Consider the following 25924-nt stretch of genomic DNA (forward strand, 5'->3'; position numbering starts at 1 on the left):
TCCAAGCGTTCCCAGCCCAACTCATTGCTGACTTGCTAATCCAGTCCCAGGCCTTGTATGAAAAGAGAAGGCCACATGTGCCCGTCTGTGCTGTGGTTTTGTTATGTGTCTATGTAGGCATTAGAATGAGACCATAAAACCCTCATGTATTAACTCAGCCCCTGCACCCAGATGCCCGGATGTGTATCAACTCGCTGTGACCCCGACCTGCCCTGTTTTCTGTGTCCCTGATAACCTCTGTGAGCCTGATCCCAGAGCCCAATGAGGTCAATGGGACTCCATGTATTTTGCATGAGGCCCAATTAGTGATGCAAACAGATCTCTTCAGGAGCCCGGAACCATGACATCTTGGCACAGCAACAAACCAGTGCCAGGCCAATGGGCCCAAATCTTCCATTCTTTGAAACTCTTCAAGATCCCTAGCACTAACTTTGGGCGGTTCTGCCCACCCCCGCCACCGCCCCCCCCCTTCGCAGCCTTGCTCCTCAGAGATGTTCATATTGTCATTGTTATTTGTATTGTAGTAGCCCTAAAGAGAACCCCATTGGCCTCAGTGCTGTACATACGCATACGGTGCCTTGCGACTTGGCTGGAGGTGGCGCGCTGCATGCTGAGACCTGTGCACTCTGCACTGAAGCAGGAGGAAGCCCAATAGCAGATCTCTGTAAACTGCACTTTGGCCTCCCTTTTTAGTCAGTGAGCAATTCTTTCCCCCGCACCCCATGTACCTTAGAACAGCAGAACCCGTAATGGTTAATTATTGAGGATGGGAGATAATCCTCCCATAGTTACCACTGGTTATATTTTAACTTCTTCTACTTGCAAACCCCTGGCCCCGTGTTTGATTTTTAATATTCCAAGTTTTAAAACTATAGTGAAGTTCTAATTCCTCCTATAGCCATGTGTCCAGCTTTCTTTTTGTGGTATTGTCCATCACAACAAGCCAGCTGATAGATGGCTCAGTGGCTGGCGGACACACTGGACTAGCAACAGTGGGAAGGGGTGTTGGGTTCTAGGCACTACGACAATACAAATCATACATAACAGGATGGGCCGAGACATTATCAAGTCTTGCTCAGTGGAGGTGCACACTCAATGATGCTGGCAACACTTGGACACAATATTTATGTGCATCGCAGATGTCTGCACGGGTGGTGGCAATGCCTTTTCTCTCCTGTGTAGATGAATGTCTAGGGTGGCTGGACAGTGGTGCCCCAAATCCCAAGGATGTCACACAAGAGGACTGAGGCAGGGAGTGTGTCCTACAGTCCCACAGCTAGAAGCAATGACTAGACTCTGCCCAGGCCCACTTGGCTTAGAAACACATGGGACCCAGTCATTGGGTCCATTCACAACAGACTAGGGACCATACAGAGTGGTACTGGGCCAGGTTGTGACAACTGCCAACTCTCCAGGGTAATAGGGACGAGTATGTCAGGCCCAGAACACTGGGATGGCTGGACAGACCCTAACACAGCCAGGAGCAGGAGTAACTCAGGAAATATGCCTGGGAGTGAATCTCTGCATCCAATAGTGGCTGCACCTCCATCTGCCTGTGCTGTACCTCATTAATGCCATGAGGTCCTTGAACAATGGGGTGCTGCTCAGGTCCTCTTCCACTGATATGTCCCTAGAAGAGGGAAAAAACATTGTCATCTCACATGATCAGCGCAGATCCCTGACTGGGCTGCAGGAGTCTGGGCATCTCTCCAGCAGTCACATGAAAGCATCATCTCATTACCTGATGATGCTGACAGTGTCATCCTGGTATTAGCAGCACATGATGTGTTTAAGCTACAGCAGAGTCTGAAGGGTCAGCATGAGCCCAGGGGGTAAGTCGCTAGACATGGATGGGAGGGGGGAATCTAAGCTCTCAGGAAGGGATAACAGAGCCTGCACCCCAAAGGGAGCACCTATGGACCTGTGTCAGGGTGTGCAAACCCCACCCTAGGCAAGAAGGTGTTAAGAGCAGTTTGGTGCTTGGGTAGCCCCACCCCACCACACTTGTTAGGCATACCATTCTTAGAGGAGGAGTTTTAAAAAGGGGGATGCCCAGTTCAGAAGGTGCTGTCCTTTGAGGTACATAGACCTCTCCCCACTAGTTCCCAGAAATGAGCATCGTGATGGATGAAGCTAGTAGAGAGTTCCTGCAAACAATGCACAATAGCCCTGAGGATGCTGAGCCAGGCTCATCAGGTAGCTCCTAAAAGGAGGGAGGCCAGGGACCTACTTGGACTATTTTTGTGTTGTGCTTTCCTTTGTTACCTTTCCTCGGAAGACTGAGGACAGCTGGGGAGGAAGGGCTAGAGGCTGGCTGCAGTAGCAAGATGTCCAGGAAAGAAGCAGGTGGTCTGAAGAAGCAGACCTTAGCCACCTGCTACAGGGAGCCTGGAAGGAGGTTGGGTTCCCCTATGGGCCCCCAAGGAAAGGCCTGGTGAAGGCTCTGGACAAGACTCACAAGCCCTAGTAGGCCTAGAGTTCAGCCAGAGACCTGGTACAAGGCTGCCATACTGTTTTGGTCTGGACTCAGTCCCACGCCTTAGGGGTAAGTCAGAGTGTGACCTGGCTGGAGGAGGTTGAGTTGCAAGACAGGGGACCACCAGCAGCAAGCCTGACTGGCTGGTTGGCAGGGCAACAAAAGGAGGGAAAACCCTGTGCCCAGCCACAATGGGGCACACTGGTGGATGAGTCACTGTCACAAGGCCCCAGGACAGAGAGCGTCTGGACTCCATTCAGTCTCAGGGAAGCTTAACAGGCAGAGATTCAAAGGCTTGGTTTCCCCTCACACCAATCTGGAGGGCAGCTAAGAGGAGGTGCTTGACTGGATCTGTGACGATGATCACATAAGGAGATGAGTTCAATGGAAGTGACCTCATGCCATCCCTGTAACAGGAGTGCGGGATGGGGTAGTCAGCTGCAGAAGGACCGGGGCAGTGTCTCATATACACAAATCAGACACCTCCCCTCAGAGGCTGTTCTCTTTCACAGAGCAGAGATACCATATCAGCAATCAGCTTGCATGCACCCCCAGCCTGGTCTCACAATCTTGTGGTATTGCCCAAGTCCCCTTTTAGATAGGGTGGTGTGAGTGGATGAAGTACAGTACGTACCAAGCCACGTAAACAAAAGCAATCTAATCACATCTAAACAGGAGTTTCCTTCTGCTTTCTGTGGCCCTTGAGCGTGCTACTCACTTCTACAGAATCGAGATGGTATGACAGGGAAGGAGTAGAAGTGAAACCCAAATTTGGAGATGGAGGCTTAGTCCCTAGTAGGCTAATGGCTTATGCACCCCGACAGCTTTGTGATCCAAATTCAGTCTCACCTCTAGTCTTTGATGATCCTGCTGCATAGAATAGATCAAGTTTCCCTTCTTGAAGTCCTTCTTGCTTCCACACAGAAAAGAGTGTACTTACCTGTAACTCGCATTCTTGGAGTATATTGCCCATGCAGAGCCCTGGTACTGAGATGCACACTGAGAGCTGGAACCATCAGGAAAGCATAGATATATTTCTATAGGGAGGGAAGAAAAACTATCCACTTATTCTTACATCCCTGAGACAGCCTTACAAGAAGATACTACAGCTAAACAGGTGATTGTGCATGTCAACACCATTTTTGCTCGACATGGATGTATCTGACAGTATTATAAGGCTATGTGCAGAGTTTAGTGGACATGAGTTTAAGTAGTTTGCAATAAAGTGGGGGGATTTGGCAGCCGACTGCCTCCTTATTATCCCCAATCCAAGGGGCCGGTGGCAAAGTGAGTCAAAATAATCAAGTGCCTATAGAAAAAGGCTGCAGAGCCAGACTCTGATCCTACTTAGAACTGTTTAATCACAGAATGGCACTACTGAAGCATAGGCTGTCACCAGCTGCTAGTTTGTTAAACAGGAAACTAAAACCAAGAACCCCTCCACTGCTAGAAATTGATGTCGAAATCACTGGGGACTGGAGAAGCATAGAGATAAATAAGGCAAAATGAAAAAATCAGTATAATTTGGGGGCCTGGGAGCTGCAATCACTTTGTGAAAATGGCACTGTGCTTATCTGTGATAGAAGACAATGGTCGCAGACGTTGTCACCCCAGATGGACACGCACTAAAGAGGAGTAGGTGACACTGTCTGCAAATTTTAGAAGGGAGGGAAATAAGTGGTAGTGAGTTACTATTGGAGGCATGATCTAAAGCTGATTGAAGTCACTGAGAGCCCAGGGAGCAAGGTGCTGCACACACATGTAGTGAAAAGCAGTCACTGCCCCCAAAATCTTACAGTCTACGTTATGGTAAGCTACAGCGGGGTGGGCGGGAGACAAATACAGAACTCCTCTTGCTAGCCCTACTTCCCTTTTCCTTCTCTCTTCTTCGCAAGTGTCTGACTGGATATGGGGGCAAGGAGATGGGAAGCAAAGGCCAGTCTCTGTTAGTAGCGTACTACTCTTGATTCCTAGAAAACAATGTGTCCTGATTCCTCCAAACCGGTTAATAAGAATCAGTGAAAGGTCACAATGAAATGAGATATTTCCTCCCCCTCCCAGCTTTTAAGAACTGCATCTGTGGCAGGGACCCGGTGGGTGTGAAAACACCAAAAATAGGAAGTTCAGAGTCCGAGTCTCACACTTCAGCTCCACGGTGTTCAGGGCTGTATCTGCTCCTTGAAAGGAGGCATATAGGGGTGTGGAAGCCTTCAGAGGGCAAAAGGTGCAGGGGATACCCCAGCTTCATTATTTCCCATGGGGATCCATTCCAGTCTTGGACAGTCATGGTCATTGCTGATTCCTGCATGTGTAAAGACGCTGCCCAGGGAGTGAGAACTGAGAGGGTCAGCGATCCACCTGCTGTGAGGCGGCTGTCCCACCGGCAGCTCTTGGCTCAGGTGAGGAAACTCTGCCTTTACTGGGGGAAGGGTACGTGGCAAAGAGAACCTGTCCCCAGACAGACAAGGGCTCATGAGCTCTGGAGCCATTAGTTACAGTGGGATCTCTTCTCTGTGGCGAATGTTCACTTGTCTAGCAGGCCATATTCTATCAAAGGAAATGGCATTTAGGAAGCTGGGTGTTGTTTTGGGTGTATCCTCTTCTCCATGCTCCCCCAAAGTGGGGAAAAGCCACAGAACAGACATCCCCAGAGCACAGAGGCTTGGCTCTGTGGCTGTGCCCAAGGCAGGGTGGGGCTGTCATGCTCTTTAGAAAGCAGTAATATGGGGCACATTCTCCAGTGGTGCAACTCCTTTAACTTCAGTTGGGTTACACCAGTGAAGATTTTGGCCAACGAATTCAATGCTAGATCCCACCAAAGGAGACAATAAATCTCCTTTGGGATTATGCCTGTGGATTGTGTCCCAAAGCAATTCCAGGGGAGCTGGCTGCAAACTCCCAGTTGGAATCACTTCAAAGAGATTCTCAACTGCGGTCTCACTGGAGGAGAAGCAGATGGGGGAGAAGCCCGGAACTGAAGGAACATGAAGCCTGAATCCCCATATCACCCCAAGAGGAAAGAGGTGTATTTGAGTGGTGGAGATGGGGTAAGATAGGGTAGGATGGTGTGTCTCCAGGTTAGGCTTGGGAACCAATGGGGGAAGTGTGAGTGTGTGGCTGTGTGGCCGGGGGAAGCCTGGGGAACAAATGAACATGGAGACTGAATTCCCCTCTTTCCACAGCCTAGGACTGTTTCTTGCTGATGAGGTTAATAGAGACAATGCTTTTGTTAGTCAAATAGAGCACAATTGGCTCTCAGTTCTCTGGGTATTCAGCAATGCCCCAGTAAAGAGATGGTGACCTTGCCCTGCAATGTATTGGTTCTGAAAAGTACATTTTATTTTCCATCCTGTGTCTTACAGGATGTCTGACTACGGGACCTAATGGTCCCTTGTGACCTTGATGGATCCGTGAAAAGTCCTCTCAGTGCAGGGAGGGGAGGTTTTGTATCTCACAGAAGGTCCCAACCTCTCCCACCTGACCATCAGAGCTTGGCTTCCACATTCAACAGGTGACAAAGAAGGAGTTAACAAGTGTGAGTGCAAGAACCCCAGGCCAGCGACCAGTCCAGAGCACAGAGAGCAGGGCAGAGCTGGTGGGCGCAGGCTGGTGTGAACATGAAGGCGTTCTGCAGGGCTCTGCTGGCTCTGTGCTGGGCTTTCAGGGTCGGAGAATCTCGAGGTGAGTTTCAGTTTCTTTCCGCTGGGAGGATGACTCTGTGAGGTGTGTGTGAGAGAGAGACAGAGAGGAGGGGGGAATTTGTGAGGGGTAGGGAGACAGAGCAAGTCACTAATGTCAATGTCAAAGGCCCATGTCTAGGGGAGTCCATCCCTCTGAACTGCCTTAGTTCCTTCTTTACCACTGCAGAGAACAAACAGGACCCTCTGTCATGTCCATTGACTGCTCCTGTTTCTAGGTTTAATCTCCCATCTGTGCACAGTTAGATCTAGTTATTTGTTGCTTTGTTCTAGTTCAGTGAACCTTAGAAAGGGAGGAATTTCTCCAAAATCCTCAATGTTCTCTCTGAGCCCCTGTTGCCCCAGCTCTGCACCAAGCCCAGACCCTGTACACACCCTAAAATGGGTTTCAGAGGTGGTGCCTCATGCACATCTGTCTTTCCAGAGGCGGATGTGCATGTCTGATGTCTGCTGTGCTGGGGCAATCACACTCCCCAGCCCAATGTGCTATTGGCAGGGCTTTCACCCCTGACACCCTCGGGGAAAGACACCCAAGTCTCCAAGCCTATCTGACCTCCGAGGCCACTAAACTATGTGATCCATTCTCCAGTCCAAATCCCATGCTCACACCAGGACAGCCCTCTTCATTGCCAAGTCCTTCACTTGGGCCTCAGAGGCATTTTGTGGCATGGCATGACATCATATGACATGTCATATAGTGCATTACTACTAGCGACACCTCCTGAAATAATGTAATAATAAAAACAATACACCAGTGACAAAATGAAACACGTTTCTCAATGAAAAGTTTGTTTTGAAATGAAATTTTGAAATTTTTCTGATGCTCCACGTGCAAAACAAACTCTTCAGAATTCCCATTGTCTGAGTAATTTAAAAGCCTTTAGTTTCCTTTTCAGTTTAGAAGGAAAACCAATTTTGTAATGTTGAACTGTCCCATGCAGTGGGAATTCCACGTGTGGCCCAGCTTTAGCCCTGCTCACAGACAGCACAGACAAGTCTACTTCAGTCAAGCGTGGCGTCTACCTGGAAATTTTACACACCAGAAGGGACAAGATTTCCCTCCTGGGCCACTAATAAGGAACTAATTGCATCTGAAACTGGTACTCCAACAATTGTAGATTATCTGCTGCAGGGGGGTCCCCAAACAGTCTGCACCTTCTCAGAAAATGAACCAAGCACCTATCTCCTTTCCCCATCAGCAGCGGGAAGGGAGAATTATATTTTCCCATTCCATTTGCTAGATTTTTAAAAGGCCTTATCAATGTTTCTCTCATACCCCACATTCCCATTAGGGAATCTAGTTTTCCCGGGACTTAAACCTCATTCTAACAAAACTGATTGGCCCTTCCTCGGAGTCACCCTTAAGTCTCTTAAAACTGCCTTTCGATTTGCCATAGCCTCTGCTAGGAGAGCCAGTGAACTACAAGCAAAAATCTCCACTCCATCCTATCCAGCAATCCACAAAGACAAAATGATTGTGAGGCCCCAGTTGAATTTCATGCCTAAGGGAGTTAGAGAGACAAGGTGGGTGAGGTAATATCTTTCATGGGACCAACTTCTGTTGGGGAGAGAGACAAGCTCTTGAGCGACACAGAGCTCTTCCTCAGGGCTGGGAAAGGGACTCAGGCCTTGGCTACACTGGCAATTCACAGCGCTGCACTTGCTGCGCTCAGGGGTGTGAAATAACACCCCCCCTGAGCGCAGCGAGTGCAGCGCTGTAAAGCGCCAGTGTAATCAGCGCCTGCAGCGCTGCAAGCTATTCCCCTCGGAGAGGTGGAGTACATACAGCGCTGCGAGAGAGCTCTCGCAGCTGGCGGCGCGACTACACTTGCGCTTCACAGCGCTGCTGCGGCAGCGCTGTAAATCCACGAGTGTAGTCAAAGCCTCAGAGTGTCACAGCTAAATATAAGGCAGTATCTCATTTCCATCACAAACAGTCTATCCATTATATTCTTCCCTAGATCCCATTCCCCTCCCAAGGAAACATGAATGCACACCATAGACATTGTATTGGAAAGCCAAACAGACATTTGTAGCTGTCTGGGAAAGATGTCAAGTAAAACCTCTCGAAACAGACACATTCTCTGTGGGTTAAGAGGTGCACAGGGCTATGTTACACCTTCGGGAAAGTGCAGGTTCCTGCATGGATAAGATCTCATTCCACTAGAGCACCTGCAGCACCGTAGCTGGCCTTGGGCATCAGGACTGTGTGGTTCAGGAGAAGGAATGGAGTGCGCCCACCAACCACCTCCTGTATGCAGAAGAGGTCGTCTGACCAATGACACTGTGAGGATGCTCATGCACCCCCCACGGACGTGGCTTTCAACGAGGGTTCTGTGTGCTCACCAGCAGGGCAACTCCCACAATGCAAATCAGAACTGCCAACCCCTAGTGTTCAGAAATCAAGGGTCAGGCCTAAAAAATCCTGAGAGTGACTTAAATATCATGAGATTTGAATGAGAATACAGCTGGGGGGGGGGGTTGATTTGTCATTTGGTGTTGGCGTATTTAGGGCTCATCCTTCAAGCTTCTCTTCCCAGCCGTGTAGGTCAGACACTTACTTTTTGTACATGAAAAGTGAGAGTCTCGGATAATAACCTCAGTGCAGATGTTGGGGCTTTAAGAAAAACACTCAGTAGCCCGAGACTCATAATAGACTCACACAAGTTGGCCAGACTGTGAATGCACAGGGACGATTCTCTCATTACCACAGCTCCTGGTAAGTAAACCTCTTTTCTCCAGCCTCTGGATTGTGAGCATCCGTGAGCGGGAGGTTTTTGTCCATGACATCCCTGACACGTGAGCTAACTGACATGGGAGGGACTCCCAGGAGAGTTTGCCCATTCGCGCCTCATTCCCCCATCTTTGCCCTCCCCGCCATGGCACCGGTGTGCACATCCCATTATTCCTCACTGCCCACCTCTATGATCCACCCACAGCGTTGTGCTTTCCTTCCCCCTGCAGAGAGCCTCCCGATGCAGAGCCTGCGCTGCTACAATGACTACACCTCCCAGACGACCTGCACATGGCAGGAGTGCACAGCGGCACGTCGCTTCATCCAGGTGACTCTTCACCATGAGGACAATATAGACAAGTAAGTGCCTGACCCCTGCTCTGCTGCAGAAGGACACAGGAGGCCTGTGGCTGCTGATGAACCGAAGAGGTGGGAATGGGAGGAGGGAAAGGGATCCGAGCTGACAGCCCGGCTTTGAGGAGCATGTGGACACCTGTGCTGGCCCTGCTGAGGGGTGGAAGTTGGAGACACTTTTACATCTGCATTGGGAGGATGGGGAGATACAGGAAGGTGCGCTGATCAGTTTATCTTCATTACCTTTTTTTTCCACTCTCCCTTGGTTTTTCTGGGGGATCCCAGGTGTGAGTGATGGCAGGGTCTGTTAGCTTACTGTTCCTGGGGTGGAGAAAGAGGCACCAGAGTACAGCTGGAGTAATACTCATTCATCAGCAGAGGAGAGAGCGCTGGACTCTGCTCTCACAGACCTTCCACACCTCCCTTCTTTGCAGCAGGGTCAATGGGAACATTCTGTTCTATGTGGGGTTTTGCACTACCCTCATCACTGTCTTTTCTGAGTGCCTTCCAGTAGTGCATTTAAACAACATGGCTACACAGCTATAAGATGGGCTTAGCTCTCTGATCCTGTTCCCCAGCGGGAGAAGCAGGTGCAGTGCAGTTTGAGCAATTTTTTGTTTGGGGCAAGACGGGTATTAATATACAAATGTTGGTCTGTATTTGCATTAGAGAAGGCAGGTGTGATGGTGCTGCCCTTGGGAGCCAGCTGAGGTCACTCAATTAGGGTGAACTGCAAACAAAACGGGGCAGACAAACCCCAAACACTGGTGGATATTCCAATACTTAGTTTACCAAGCCAGCACAGAACAACTTCTATATTACCATACAGGTTACTCAGAAATCCAAACAACGCAGTTCCCTTAAAGTGCCCAGCCTTAGGCCTCTGTCCAGACACACATGTCAGATATGATGATGATTACTGAAAATCTTATCTCATCATATAAAAGAAAAGGTTCTTCCAATCCCAAAGGATCAGCCACATACCCAGGTCCAATTATACTTAGATCTTACCCAAAATACACGCTTATAGTCAATTCTTATTAACTAAACTAAAATTTATTAAAAAAGAAAGGAGAGAGAGTGTTGGTTAAAAGATTAATATACATACAGACTTGAATTCAATTCTTGAGGTTCAGACACATAGCAGAGATGTGTTTGTAGTTGCCAAAAGTCTTTTTAGACTCTTTAGGTTATAGTCCAATGTCCATACTCAGGGTGGCTCCAGTCAGTGACTGGGGATCTCAATCCTTATGGCTTAAGGTTTCCCCCTCTTGAAACCCAAAGCAGATTTGAGATGAAGCAGGATTGTGTCCCAGGATTCTTCTACATTTCCAGCAGCCTTTTGGCCTGAGAAAACATTAAGCTTAACTCTCCTTTTCCCAAACATCCTGGCAATTAGAACAGGGTAATTTATCCATTAAACAGTTCAGATACAGGTTACCACAACCTTCAAAGAGACATGTAGACAATAATAGTATTTCACTCAAGTATCTTCCTAAATGTTAATATTCCTTTTTTGATCTTTGAATCAAAGCTATAGCAATAGACAAGACTTGTTTGCTTACATCACAAGACCTGAGCAAACACCTACTCGTCTACCTCTAACAATGCAGACTTGCATTTCAAAGCTCTATTCATTTACATATCTTCTTAACCAGTCTTTAAAGTTTGGCCACGGGTCAGGTCAGTCTGTGAGTTAATTAACTCTTTCTGGCCCTGTCACCTTTCAGTGAGATATTATATTACACTCATAACGTCACAGCAGGTCAAAGAAATGCACCTTGCACTTGGAGCGGAAGGTGGTGAGGTTTGGGATGGTCCTTAGTTCTCAGGGGAGTTCATTCCACAATCTCAGAGTAGTGCCAGAGAAAGTTGTGTCTACTGCCCAGGTCAGCTTTACCCTTCCTGTAGAAGTTCCTGTGTGCCAGAGGAGTGGATTTGTTGACCATGGTCTTCATCCTGAAGTTTTAGATGATCTGTTAGACAGCCTGGGCTCAGGCCAGGGGAGTGCCATGAAGATAGGGACCGAGACCTTGAACTTTATTTGACATTCTATGGGAAGCCCGTGTAGAGAGCAGAGGAGAGGTCTGGGGTGTTTACCTCAGCCAGAATTGCTGAGCTCACCACAGAGACAGCCCACATCTGCTGATAATGGGGCAGCACAACTCCAGAACAGCTCAAGTCTTCCTCCGCCCCCAGCAGCTCCTCCTCCTGGAAAGCAGTGGCCTAGGGTTACCATATTTCAACAATCAAAAAAGAGGACGGGAGGAGTCCCGCCCTAGCCCCGCCCCTGTCCTGCCCTAGCCCCGCCCCTGCCCCTACCACTCCCTCCCACTTCCTGCCCCCTCAGAACCCCCAACCCTCCCCCCCACGCCTTGTCCCCTGACTGCCCCCTCCTGGGACCCCTGCCCCTAACTGCCCCCCAGGACTCCACCCCCTATTTATGTACAGGCGTGGCTACCTGCCCTTTCCTGGTTACTATACGTGGTCAGTCCGCATCCACATCCATTAGTTAAAAAAAAAAATAAACTAATAATTTAAATTGGAATTTCATCCATTAATAAGTATTTATTATATAGTTAAAACCATTCTATTAAAGGACAGATATTAAATAACACTAAATATGTTAATGTTCAAAACAATATTAAAAATTTGAAAATTTAGAGCATGGAAACCAAAATAGCTAAAATTTAGTTTTGGCAAGATACACGGAATGGAAACTCCGGGATCTTTACCTGTCACTGAATATAGCCATCATACCAATAGTGGAATATAAAACAAGTCTACATATACTCTCCTTAAAATTTTTACTTCTGTCCATTCCCAATAATTGTAACAAATCATTATTCCCTTCACTCCACTTGCCACGCGCCCCAAGCACAAAACCAAAGAAGTGGATATTTTTACCTCCCGTTAAGTTTTTAATTTCTTCCTCTAACTCAAGCTAATAAGCCACCTTCTCACTGTGGGCTTGTTCCAAACTTCCGGCATTATCCTCCCATCGCACTGTAACATCAACCACCACTGCTGTATCTCCTTTTATAAATATAATATCCGGCTTTCTTAACTCACCCTTACTATTTCTCAAATGGGGTTCTATTATTGCCTTCCACCCTAATTTACCAACCTTATCTACAACTGCAGACACTACTCTATTATGCCTTTTTATCCTAGCATTCTTAGTCTTATAACATTGTCCTGAGATATGGGGAACAGTCTCCCGCACTTTACCGCACCATCTACAAAGAGCATTCACACCTCCTCTTCCTCTTGCTAATGTCTCCCTAGTAGGATAAATATTTGCCCTAAGCTGCAATGCTGCGATATACGCTGACGATTTAACTTTACTAGAGTTTCTAAAAATCGAATTACTAATTAAATCATTTTTAAAATATTTTATCCCTATTCCCTGACATCTCAGTTCCGACCATCTTAAAAATTCCTCTTCCCTCCATTTCTTGGGATGAGATGTTACTGCACTAAATAACAATATTTTATCCACAAGATTTTCTCCTGCATATAGATAAGATAGGTCCATCCAATCATCTCTCGAGACAATATGTCTCCTCCATTTACGAATTAACATATTTGGGATTTGCACACTAAACTTAGTGAGAGCTAAACCACCATCCCTACCTCTAGAATAAAATATCCCATCTGTGGTACACTGAGGTAAATGTAAAATCTCTTTAACTATTTTTCTAACTAACACATCAAGATCATCTAAAAGATTAAAAGGGGGTTCTATTAAAAGAAGATTATAAAATAGCTTCGGTAAGATGTATGTCTGTAAAATTAATATTTTTTGGGCCGGTTTTAATGGGGCCTTAATTAAATTCTCACTCCAATCTTTCAATTTTTCTTTAAGTACCGGTCCCCCTACACCTATCCAGGGATCTATTCTAGCTCCTAAATATTTTTCAAAATCCCCTGGTTGAACATATTCAATCTCCTCTGACCCTATCTTGCCAATTATCCTTAGGATTAACTACATAGGTTTTATGTTTAGTTAAAATATGAAAGCCTTTCGTTTTCTTCACATTAACAGAGAGATTAGTATTTTTACAAAACTCCTCTAAGATACCCAAATTTTTGATCATTCCTTTATATGAGCTACTTAAAATTGCCACATCATCGGCAAAAGCCAATGACGTGACACTATTACCCTTAACATAAAAACCACTTCCTTCTACTTCTAATCTAGTTAAAAGGGGATCCATAGCAATATTAAACAAAATTGGGGACAACGGGTCACCCTGCTTGACCCCCCTCCTAATTAAAATAGACTCAGTTGCTTCATCACCCACCCATACCCTAGTTGTGCAATTATCATAAAGGTCCCTAATAATATCTATAAAATGTTCATCTATACCAAATCTTCTCAACCCGGCTATTATATGTCCGTGTCCCACAGAATCAAATGCTTTAGCCAGATCTACAAACACTATTGCAATTTCATTCCCATTTCGTTTAGCCCCTTTAATCAAATTATCTAATATAGCAATATTTTCCTCACACCCAGGGGCAGATATAAACCCTTTTTGTCTACTACATATCTTAACTGTTTCCACCAGTCTTTTTGCTAATATTTTGGTATAGATTCTAATCCAAACTGACCCAATTGTCAATGGTCTCCAAGATGTTAACTTCTTCATTTCCTCCTCATCTTGTGTCTTTGGTATTAAAATCGTTCTATTTTTCTTAAATTCATCTGGTACCTGTCTATTTAGAAACCATATATTAAAAATTTTTGTAAGTATTAAGGAGTCTAAATTAAAAATATCCCACAAATTGCTCACTTTTACTTTATCTGGGCCAGGAGCACTATCTTTTCTTATTTCTCTTAAAGCTATTCTAATCTCATCCACAGAGATCGGACTCATTAATATATCATTATCCGCATTCTCTGTGGATGATGGCCACCCTATCATATTACCATGTCCAATTGTTCCCAAAATATTTACATAGTATTCCTCAATTTCTTTCATAGGGATAGCACACTTAGCCTTATCTGGCTCTCCCATTATAATGCGAGTCAATCTTCTTCTATCCTTATCAAATAATTGTTGATAGAATTTATACTTAGCTTTCTTTGTAGCATATCTCCTACTTGCATTAAATTGCTTCCTTCTCCCCTCCTTTCTCATCTTCCCTTTTCCTTTATTCCTCAACTCTATCTGACTTTCATTTCTAGGGTCCTTTCCCTCTACTAATGAATAACATAATTTTTCCAACATTGCCCATCCGAGAGCTTTTGTTAAATCCTCCTTTAATAATCCTTCAATTTCCCCTAAACTATTTATTATTTCTCTTCCCTCCCTACTTTGTTTTCCCCGTTTACATATTTTCTCCACTAAATCCACTTCTGGATGTCCTTTTAGTGGGAAAATCCTCTCTCTTGGGGGCGGAATTTCTAATATATTTACTCTAATGTCCTCTACCTCAGTCACTTCCTCCCTATCTCCTGTTACCACTAACTTCTTCTTTGCTAATTCTCGTCTTTTATCTGATATTTGTTTATTCGTTTTGGTCCTCATCTCGCTCTCAATACATTTATTTATATTCCTTTTCCCAATATATTTCCTTTCCAACTGTATAAGCTGCGCAACCTCATCTTTGGTCCATATACGAGATCTAATCGATCCCTCTTTGATCTTACTTTTAGCAGCCATATCTTCTTTTCTTTGCTCATTCCTCACAGCAGGGTGTCTATGTCTACAGTGTTGGCTCAATCCAGATCTAGTATGAAAACCAAGCCCACAGACCGAGCACGTATGGCTCTTCATTGGGGTATCCGCCTTCTTGGGTATGCACTTGGGGTAGTGGCAAGCTATATTACGATATTGAGAAGATTTTCCACATTTACTACATACAACTCGTATGGCTTTACTTTTATGAACCACATTAATGTGTTTGGCCCATTTACCAAATGTTGGTAATATCTGGGGACATATTGGACAATTAAAACTATCAACGGGATACTCTAAATAAAAAACTCCATCCTTCCACGAACTACTTTCTAATATATTTATATTACTACCAGTACTGTTAAGATCCTTATTACGATCCCTATTAAAATCAGTACTTGGTCTAAAACTATTTAATAAACTAGACCCATTAACTAAATGAGCATTAAGATATCCCGATTCCCTAACATATGGATCATCAAATGTACTTAAATACTTAAAATCTGGATTAAAACTGTCCATAGTTAAATCATTAAAAGTGTCCCTTGTAAAAACCATCGGTAAGATAGATAAAATCTTCTCACCACGATCATCACAAACATTCTCCTCTACCTCCTCTCCATGCTCCACTGGGAGGACTTGATTCTCACTCTCATTCTCATGAGACTTCATTATAGTCCACACCATTTTATCCATTGGTCCAGCGACCCTGATCACACCCCTAATATATTTAATACTGTCGGCCGGGGCATCAAAGCCAACAGCGGGGGCGTTATTAACCCGGTCCAGCGCCAATCCGGTATAAAAATATAAATTACTTTTTTCCATAGCTAAAAGATTTACCCTTCTCAGGGGGAAACTAACCCTTTCCAGGGGGAAACTAACCCGTACCTGGGGGAAACTAACCCTTTCCCGGGGGAGGCTACCCTTACCAGGGGGAATCTAACCCGTGCCTGGGGGAGTCAACCCGTACCTGGGGGAGGCTACCCTTACCAGGGGGGCATCCATGTGGCACCATATGGGGCTGCCCAACCCCGTCCCACACCCCACTGAATGTGGGATGTGGGTTCGTCCTCCGCAATCCGCCTGGCTATCCAAGCCAGTTACCGACTCTCACCACGAGGAGGTAGCGGTTGGACTTGCAATCCAGAGGCTTTCCTCAAAGAGGGGTCCCAAACAGCATAATGTCGAGCTCTAACGGACGTGTGAGAAAAGGCTCAGATCTTGGAGCCTCCCTGCTCCTTGTCCCCTGACTGACCCCTCCTGAGACCTTCCCCACATCCTAACTGGCCCCCTAGGACTCTACCCCCTACCTGTCCCCTGACTGCCCCAACCCTTATCCACATCCCCACCCCCAGACAGACCCCTGGGACTCCCACGCCCCATCCAACCACTCCCCACCCCGACAGCCCCCCCAAAAAACTCCCGACCCATCTAAACCCCTCTGCTCCCTGTCCCCTGACTGCTCCGATCCCTCTCCCCACTCCTGCCCCCTGAGAGCCCCCCCCCCAGAACTCCCAACCCCCCCCCTTGTCCCCTGACTGCCCCCTCCTGGGACCCCTGCTCCTAACTGCCCTCCAGAACCCCACCCCCTACCTAAGCCTCCCTGTGCCTTGTCCCCTAACTGCCCCCTCCTGAGACCCCCCCCACCTGTACTCTGACTGCCCAAAACCTTACACCCCCAACCCCCAGACAGCCCCCCCCCGAACTCCTGACCCATCCAACCCTGCTCCCTGTCTCTTGACTACCCCCCCCCAGAACCTCCCTGCCGCTTCTCTGACCCCCAACCCCCTTACTGTGCTGCAGAGCAGCGCGCTCGGCAGCGGGGGAGGGGAGCAGGGTCGGAGCTCCAGACTGCCGGAGGCCGAGGCGACAGCCAGCGATCTGTGAATGCAGGGCGGGGAGAGGGAGGGAGAGGAGGGGAGTGGTGTCAAGTTGCAGGAGAGAGGAGGGGGGAAGTGGAGGAAGGGCTCTGGCTGCTGGAGCCCGTGCGAGTGACACCATCCGGCCAGCTGCCCTGTAAGCCCCGCACGCTCTGCATGGGGGGGGGGGTCCAGACATTGACAAATTCCCCCCGGACGCTATTTTTAACTGAAAAAAGCCAGACATGTCCGGGGGAATCCGGACGAATGGTAACCCCAAGTGGCCTCTCGCTGCAGCTCACAGCTGTTCCTCCTGCCTATCCCGGAGTGGTGCAGCTCCCAGCTCCCTGGCTCAGCTGCCCTGCAGGGAGAGGGCCTGGCTGCACCATGAGACACAGAAATGGTGGGGGACACATGACCCCACATGTCCCCCCACGCATTGCCTCTGGCTCACCACCTTCCGTACTAACTGCAAGGCTCATTTCTTTGACCGGCCTTCTCTAATATAAATACAGAGCAACATGTGTATATGTTCCCCCTGAAGCTAGGGCAAGACAATAACTGTAGCACATATTCACATTTCTTAAAGCTTTACTGGAAGGTGCTCGGATACCATAGCAATGAGTGCAGTATAAGAACTTATATTGAGTAGAATAGAATAAATGTGGGGAAGGTTTCAGGAGCCTGATTTGGGATTTTCTATCTGTATCTAAATCAGCTCCTCCTCACCCTCTTTCTCTGCACATAGGAGAAGCACACAGATCCCATGTGAGCCTCAGGGAGGCAAGGAGTTGCCGATCTGCCAGGACTCCTGTGTCTGCTGGAGCTGCCACAGGAACAGCACCATGTTTGCTATTGGGCTGCGCGACAATTACACTTTCAAACCCGATCGGTTGCTGCAGGCCGAGCTGAATGTCAGTCTCCTCCAGGGTAAGGGCAAGACACCACCGCTCTCTTCTCTCCAGGAATATTTGAGATCCTTTGAAATTAATACTTCTTCCTCGGTCCTGATCCCCTAACCCTAGTCAAGAATCCTGAACGCTAACCTTTAACCTTACTTCTGCACGTCAGCCAATTATCCTGCCAGGAATAGTTTCATTTCCATTGTGAGGCCTGTGTTCCTGTTTCTCACTTAGAGGATGATGGATGGATGGATTCCTTCCTTACCAGCCTACAATGAAAAAACCGGACATATTCCTCCCAGTTGACCCACCCTCTTGCTCTAGCTGGATTTCTCTGCCATTAGAAAAAGATGGATGTCAAACAAACCTTTTCACTCAGAAAACTACACAGTAATATGTCTCCACCTTAAAATAAATGCTGGCTGCTATGGATTTACCTGACAACACTCACCTCCCTATTCTCCTTCTGTTCATCGCTATTTTCCATGAAGTCTTGGCAACTTTATTTCTTTCACTGCCAAGTGCCAACAGATTTTATTTATTTATTTTCTGCAGCTGTCCTGAGAAATCCCACAAAAGCCTGATGTTAGGCAGATCTGGGTCCTTCCTTATGGAAATAAGACTTAGAAAGGCCCTCTGCCCTCTCCTCATCTACTAATAACCACAGCCCATGTTGTCCCTTCCCATTTCCAGTCCAGACCCTCCCACCTCAGAAGCATTGGATCAATGTCACAGAAGCAACCTGGGAAGCAGCTGGAGGGAGAAAGAGAAGACTCCGGCTGCCCAATGCACTGGAGCTTGACATGACCTACAAGCGGGAGTGGGAATCCCAGGAGGTAGGCAAGAGACATGCTTAGGCATTGGCATGTGCTGTTCTTGGTTGCACCTTTTAGAGGGCAGAAGACAAACCTTTGCAATCCTCTGAAACCTGCTTGGCTGCTGCTGACCCCAGCCGATCCTCTGAAACCTGAATGGCCCAGAAGGTGGGTCCGTGCATGCTGCAGCTAGCTGTGTGTGCATCTTACATATCCTGTGCTGTCCAGCCATGGCCTTGGCTGGTCAAGACCAGAGATCTAGCATGTAAAAAGCAGCCTGTGTGGTATAGAAGCAAGGAGCATCTGGCTCCACCTTACCCAGGGTTCACAGCGCTGGCTGTGCTTGGCTGAGCTGAATTACCCAAGAAAAGGGTCCTCCACCCACCTCTCTCACAAGTCTCTCTCTCTCTCACCCTCCAACTTCCCTCACCTCTCGCTATCTCATCCCCACTGACAGAAATCTTCCTTTGTGTCAGTCACAAAATCCTCCCATTGCCTGCTGAGGTGTGATGCCCTTGTGCCTATGTTTCTCAGGTGCGATCCAAGCCGAGCCAGGGCGCTGGTTGGTCTGGGCAGTCCGGCGAATGGAGCACTGCTGTGTCCTGGAAGTCCCAGGAAGGTAATTCAGGAGGCCGAGGGGCCGTGCGGGGAAGGAGGGACGTGATGAGATGCTGGGAGCAGAGGGATTTTGTGCTTCGCTTCCAGAGGATTTGGGGGCTGAGCTGATGACATTGGAGAATCTCTGGAATTTGATGCAAATGGTCCAGTTTCACTGGTGTTCTCTTATTTGAAGTGAATTTGGTGTCACTGACAGGTACCAGAGCAGTAGCTACAAAGCCTGCAATGCTCTGGTTAGTTGCACGGCACAGGAGCACGGCACCAGTCCCAGTGTGGCACTGGCAGGGGCAGTACAGGCTCCTTACGCACACTTCCCCTCCATTGGACCTGAAACCCCTCGCCTTGATGGAGCCCTTCTAGAAGTAAGACGTGTGCTCAGGATCCGGCCTCTCAGCAAAAGGGCCAGTGAGTGCCAGTAGAGATGGTGGGTTTGGGGTATGGGCTCAGGAGAGGCCAGTCTCTCTCAATACGTGGATTGTATCCATTGGATGAGCGGACCAGCATAATGCTCTGGACTGGCCTAGAGAACCCTGAAAGTAAACGTTTTCCCTTCCTCCGTCAATAGTCTCAATCCTCTCCACTGTCCTCCCCAACCCTGCCCCTCCCAGAGCTACACTAACCACTGGCTCCACACTAGGGGATGAGGCTCAGCCCAAGAACCTTCGCTGCCTCTTCAATGGGGTTGATCGGCTAATGTGCAGCTGGGAAGTGAGGAGAGAGGTCACCAGCTCTGTCTTGTTCACACTCTTCTACAGAACCCCACCGGGATCAGAGTAAGTGACCTGCCCATGGCAACGTATGCCTGTCGTCCTGTATCTGACCATCCCTCCTGCTCACTCAGGCCTGGCTGCTCTCTTCCCCAGAGAGACAGAATGCTCTCCAGTCCATGAGGAGGAATTGCCTGGCAGCCACTACCTGCTCCACAACTGTGAGATCAATGTCACCAACCCCAGCAGGCTGAGCCAGTACCTCATAACTGTCCGGCCCAAGAAGGAGGAGAAACTGATTCAAGCCTCCCAAAACAGTGAGAGCCCATTTGGATCCTCTGCCCAGGGTTATCGGGGGGTTTCTCCTCCAGCTTAGGAAACGCTTGGGTTGACAGGGGTGGAATGGTTAACAAAAGAGCTAGACAGTGATGTGTGGGTGGGACAGAGGGCTGGTAAAGGAAGCTCCCAGTACTGGAGCTCCTGACTGGCACCGACAGAGCACTGCTGCGAGGAGGTACAGAATGGGCATGTGGAGATGAGATGTGTCAGATGGGGGCACTGCTATTAGCAGTCCTTGGTGCTAGTCTGCTCAGGCAACAAGTTTCGCACCCGCATATCCTTAGTCCTGCCCACAACCCAGAGTGGGAAAGGGAGTGGGCAGGAAGATAAGCTGGGAGATGGATCCATGTTCCTAACATGTTGTTTGTGTTCTAGTCAAGCCACTTGCACCTGTCAGCGTGACAATGACAAAGACGAAAGACCAGGAGTATGAGCTGAGATGGACAAAACAGATCCTAAGCTATGACCATATAGGCCAGAGATATGAATTCTTGTATTGGAAGACTGGTGACTCCTTGGAGGTAGGTGATGGTACTGCTGGGAGCCCAGGACTCTGCCAGGGAGGTGGGTGGATGGGACAGAGTTCCTCACCCCTCCTCCAGCTCTTCTCCTATTCTCTTCCCAGAATGCCCAGATTGTAAACATCAGCAATGACAAGCCTCCCTTCATCATCACCCTGCAGATGCTGGAGCCCTCCACACAGTATAGGGGAAAAATGCGGGCAAGGGTGCACTCGGATAGCTACAAGGGGCCCTGGAGCGAGTGGAGTGATGACTGCACTTGGGAAACTGAGAGTGGTACATCACAGCTGAGATACTGGCTTGGGGATTTGGGGGGAGGGTGTCAGTTCCCTCCCTAGAGAAACGGGTCCCTTAGCTGGGGTTTATGGGGAACCGGGGTTTCATACAGTTTATTAAGCAAAGAGACTGACCAGTGTCTCCTTAGTACCTAGCTGCATGCTTCAGTTCACAGAGAATGGGTATAATTGGCTTATCTGAATGGAAGCCTGGGCCTGCCATTTTCCATGGGAACAAGAAAACAGTGTGGAAATCAGGGGTTGGAAGTGGATGCACGAGGTGAGGAGAGAAGGGGGCCTCCACAAAGAGGCTTAGAAGCATGAACTGCCTACATTGTCAGAGTGTCGTACATAGGTTTTAGTTCTATGATTCCCAGGAAAATTAGGGAGGAGGGCCACATGACTGTAATCTTCCCTGGCACATTGTATCTCTGCACTGCAGCCTTTGAGGTGTCCAGGTTACTACCTTTAAGAGGAACCAGGCAAACTGGATCCCACTGGATGTGGTCAGGCTGAAAATGGGGCTGGAGGCCACTGAGAGAAGTTCATGGATCTAAGTGGCGGGCTGGAGAAGGGAAGGAATGATCCGTGTTAGAAGGTAGAAAGGGATCAATCAGTGGAGCTGGTTGAACTGTTCATTCTAAACAACATTTTCATGTCTGTGAAATAAGAAAAAGATGGGCTCTTTGCAACTGATTTTAAGCAAATCTATTGGAGTTTACAGGGGTTTCTATGGTCATTCAGAGAAGCGATGCTTCATGGGTGCGTTGTTCAGCATTTGGAATTCAGACTGTGTGATTGGTCACTTGGTCTCATGGTGCAGTTCCTGGTCTCCAATTGGCTTCCTGAACATGTACAAAGAGGAGAGATGATGGAATAGGCCTTAATTATGAATTTACAGAATGAAATATGTGTTTCTTGTAAATTCACGCTTAACTGTAAGTCTCCTGGCATTTCTAATGACTGGATGTCTCAGGCCAGAAGTATAAAACCTCTGGATGCCCTGCTAGAGACCCGCTTCCCCCTGCGTCCCTGTAGGGAGGCTGGATGCATGGGCCAAGACCCTCAGCTGGGAGCCCAGCTGCGGGCCCTAATGAGGGCAGGCTCAGTGTAATCTGCTGAGCCAAGTGGAACCAGCTGGATTGAGGACTGGGAAGAAATCTAATCCCAGAGAAGAGCTCAGGGGGGAGGCTAGCCAGGCAGGAGGGTTGAGGCTCTGTCTCTGCTGGTGGACACAAGCCTCAAAAGCCAGAGGACCTAGTGAGGGGTCGGAGCGGGGACCGCTGTTGGGGGAATTGGGACTGTACAGCCACTGTAAATAAAAGAACACGGGTGAAGCACCGGCAAGAGACATCTGAGACCCTTTCTTTTGCCAGCCTAAACACAGGGCACAGGGACAAGGGGAGGCAAGCCTGTCCCACCCTGTGACAGTGGGGGCTTATCTGGGATCTCTCTTAATGAGTGATACTAGGGGCTGCCCGTATGGAGGAGACCCTGAAATGGCTGGTTACTACTGTGCAGGAGCTGCATCGGTCCCACCAGACGGAAAGGCAGGCCCTGATGGCGTGGCAGGAGGACCAACAACGAGCCCTCTACGAGTTCATCAAGGAGCAGTCAGCGGCCGAACAGTAGACCCTCCAGTGGGTGGTGAGTCCATCGGGTGGGGACGGAACCAAGATGGCAGGGTGGGGGCTCTGTAAATGGGCCCCACAGCTGACACAGACGCCTTTCTGGGGACATTTGAATGGGTGGCTATGGCAGCAGGCTGGGAGAGTTCAACTTGGGCCTTACGGCTAGCCCCGTACCTGGGAGGTGAAGCCCAGGTGGCGTTTATGGCTTTGGGAGAGACCCAAGCCAGGGACTATGAGACTGTGAAGGCCGCTATCTTGGACAGGGTCGGATTCTCAACCGAGAGGTACCGTCAGCAGTTTCGGGCAGCCTGCTGGATGGAAAGCCTGAGGCCCAGGGCATTTGCCTAGAAGTTAACTGACTGGGCCACTAGGTGGCTGAGGCCCGAGGCCCAGACAGCGGCGGGGATAATGGACCAGGTGATCCTGGAACAATTTCTCAAGGGGCTCCCAGCCCCAGTGTTCATTTGGGTCCGACAACATCAGCCGGCTCATGTCATGGATGCAGTCCAGCTGACAGAGGAGTACGTCGAGGCGGAGGTACCCCGAAGGATGGGGAAGCCCGTTAGGGGAGCAGGACCTGGAAGGAGTTGACCGGAACCCACACCCAAGAGAGGGGCAGACCCGGGGCTCCCCCACAGCCATGAACTGACCTGTTGGCAGTGCGGGCGCCCTGGCCATAAAAAGCAAGACTGCCCTCAAATGGAGTGTGGACTGGTAGACTTCTGTGGGTGGACCGGCAGGGGGGGGCAGGAGGGACCGGGAAAATGGCCCTTAACCACCATACCTGTATTGATGGGGAGGAAGCCCTGAAAGGATTTAGTGGACTCTGCCTCTACGCGTTTGCTGGTCCGTAAGGGCCTGGTTAAGGCATGCTGGATGGTTCTGGTCACAAAGGTAGCCCTTCGGTGTGTCCATGGAGACACCCGGAGCTACCAGATGGCCCGAGTTCCCCTGGAGCATTTCCGGTGGCAGCAGGTAGGGGTAGTGGAGAGGTTACCCTACCCAGTCTTACTAGGAAGCGATTGGGGACCCCTTTCTGGCAGGACAGGAAGTCAGAAAGGGGATCCTGAGGAAGGGGGCTGGGAGAACCTGATGAAGGAGGAAGGCCAGGCCAGGAACCCCGATTCTTCCCCACCCGCTGTGCCTTGGGGAGGTGTGGGGGGATGGAAAAGAAACTCCTAGACAGCAGTTGGAAGAAACAATGAACGTTGATTTTGTGGCAATGAAGGACCCTCCTGGTGGGAGTGCCAGGAGTGCAGCCCTCACGAGCCCGAGGAAGGCAAGGGACTTGAAGGCGACCCCGGAGTCAGGGTATCTAGGCACCCGGCCATGCCAGAGAGAGGGCCGGGGGAGGCTGGGGGACACTCAGCCAGAGCCTGTACAGAAGTGTGGACTCTGTCGGGACAAGGGATTTGTGTGGGAGACCTGCCCCTACCGGGGGGGGGGGGGGGGGGGGGGCGGCTAAGAACCCCGTGGAAGAGCCATAGGAACCCACAATATGGGTACATGAATCTCCTCCGAAGGGCTGATATGTCTGTCTGAGGAGAAGCCGGAGCAGGTTGGGCCTGGCGGCTCATTAAAGCGGGGGGAGGAGTGCCACAGGCCAGAGGTATAATACCTCTTGATGCCCTGCTAGAGACCTGGCTTCCCCCTGCGTCCCTGTAGGGAGGTCGGATGCATGGGCCAAGACCCTCAGCTGGGAGCCCAGCTGCAGGCCCTAATGAGGGCAGGCTCAGTGTAATCTGCTGAGCCAAATGGAACCAGCTGGATTGAGGACTGGGAAGAAACATAATCCCAGAGAAGAGCTCAGGGGAGAGGCTAGCCAGGCAGGAGGGTTGAGGCTCTGTCTCTGCTGGTGGACACAAGCCTCAAAAGCCAGAGGACCCAGTGAGGGGTCAGAGCGGGGACCGCTGTTGGGGGAATTGGGACTGTACAGCCACTGTATATAAAAATACGGGTGAAGCACCGGCAAGAGGCGTCTGAGACCCTTTCTTTTGCCAGCCTAAACACAGGGTGCAGGGACAAGGGGTTGCAAACCGGTCCCGCCCTGTGACACTGGGTGTTTTTCTTTTTTTGCTTGATACCTGCAGTGTTCTTGTTTAGTTTCTGTAGTGACCCATCCACTCCCATAAATGGACACAAATCTGACATCAGGAATTATAACATTCAAAAACCAATAGGAGAACACCTCAATCTCCCTGGTCTTTCAATAACAGATTTAAAAGTGGCAGTTCTTCAACAACAAAAATTTCAAAACCAGACTCCAACAAGAAACTGCAGAACTGGAATTGATTTGCAAACTGGACACCATCAAATTAGGCCAGAATACAAATTGGGAGTGGATGGGTCACTACAGAAACTAAATCAATTTGTTAGTTTAAGGTGCCACAAGTACTCCTCCTTGTTTTTACAAAAACTAATTTCCCCTTGCTAAATACTCTCACCTTCTTGTCAATTGTTTGAAATGGGCCACCTTGGTTACATTGGCCTCATTAACACTACAAAAGTGATTTCCACTCCTTGTCAACGATTGAGAATTGCCTATTTCCAACTTCAATTGAATTGGCTCCTTAGCACTGGACTGCCCCCCCCTTCCCCCGCTTGGTAAGGCAACTCCCATATTTTCATCTGCTGTGTATTTATACCTCCCTACTGTATGTTCCACTCCATACATCCCATGAAGTGTGTTTTAGCCCACTAAAGCTTATCCCCAAATAAATTTGCTAGTCTCTAAAGTGCCACAAGGACTCCTTGTTGTTTTTGCTGATACAGACTAACACGGCTACCCCTCTGAAATCTCTCATTTATCTCAGTTTCTTCACCACTGATCCTCCCACTGCTGGCCTCAGCCTTCACCATCATGCTGATAGCATTTGTCTGGTGTGGTTATAGAGACTTACTCAGGTAAGTCTGCACTGGGAGTGGGAGATTTGCCAGACACATTGGTAGAATGAGTGCAGGGAGGGGCAGAGAAAGAAGGGTGAGGTGCTGTATGGGCACACCCCTATCCTTGATCTAGGGCTTAGTCCAGGGGATATGCCTGGGCTGCAGCTTGAGTGCTGGGCCATGGAGTTTCAGGACCTCTGGGTTGACAAGGGGGCCCAGGGTAAGGCTGTGTGTGAAGTGACCTTGCAAACTCTGTCTTGTTACAGCAAGAAGAAAAAATGGGAGGAAAAGATTCCAAATCCCGGCAAGAGCCAGCTGCTCCAGAGCTACTTCCAGGTAAGAGAGAACTGCTGACCCTGGAGAAGTGGAAGTGGAAGCTCTGCACGGGGCAGAGAAAGGGGAAATGCTGCCCTGGGGTT

At 48.8% G+C, this 25924-nt stretch overlaps 1 pseudogene; it reads left to right on the plus strand.

Moving 5' to 3' along the window:
* The first annotated feature begins 65 nt into the window (after positions 1-65).
* LOC101950528 (cytokine receptor common subunit beta-like) overlaps positions 66-25924 on the plus strand; it is a 39240-nt pseudogene continuing 13381 nt past the window's right edge.

This window comes from Chrysemys picta, chromosome 1 (genome assembly GCF_011386835.1).
Source record: "Chrysemys picta bellii isolate R12L10 chromosome 1, ASM1138683v2, whole genome shotgun sequence".
Taxonomy (NCBI): domain Eukaryota; kingdom Metazoa; phylum Chordata; order Testudines; family Emydidae; genus Chrysemys; species Chrysemys picta.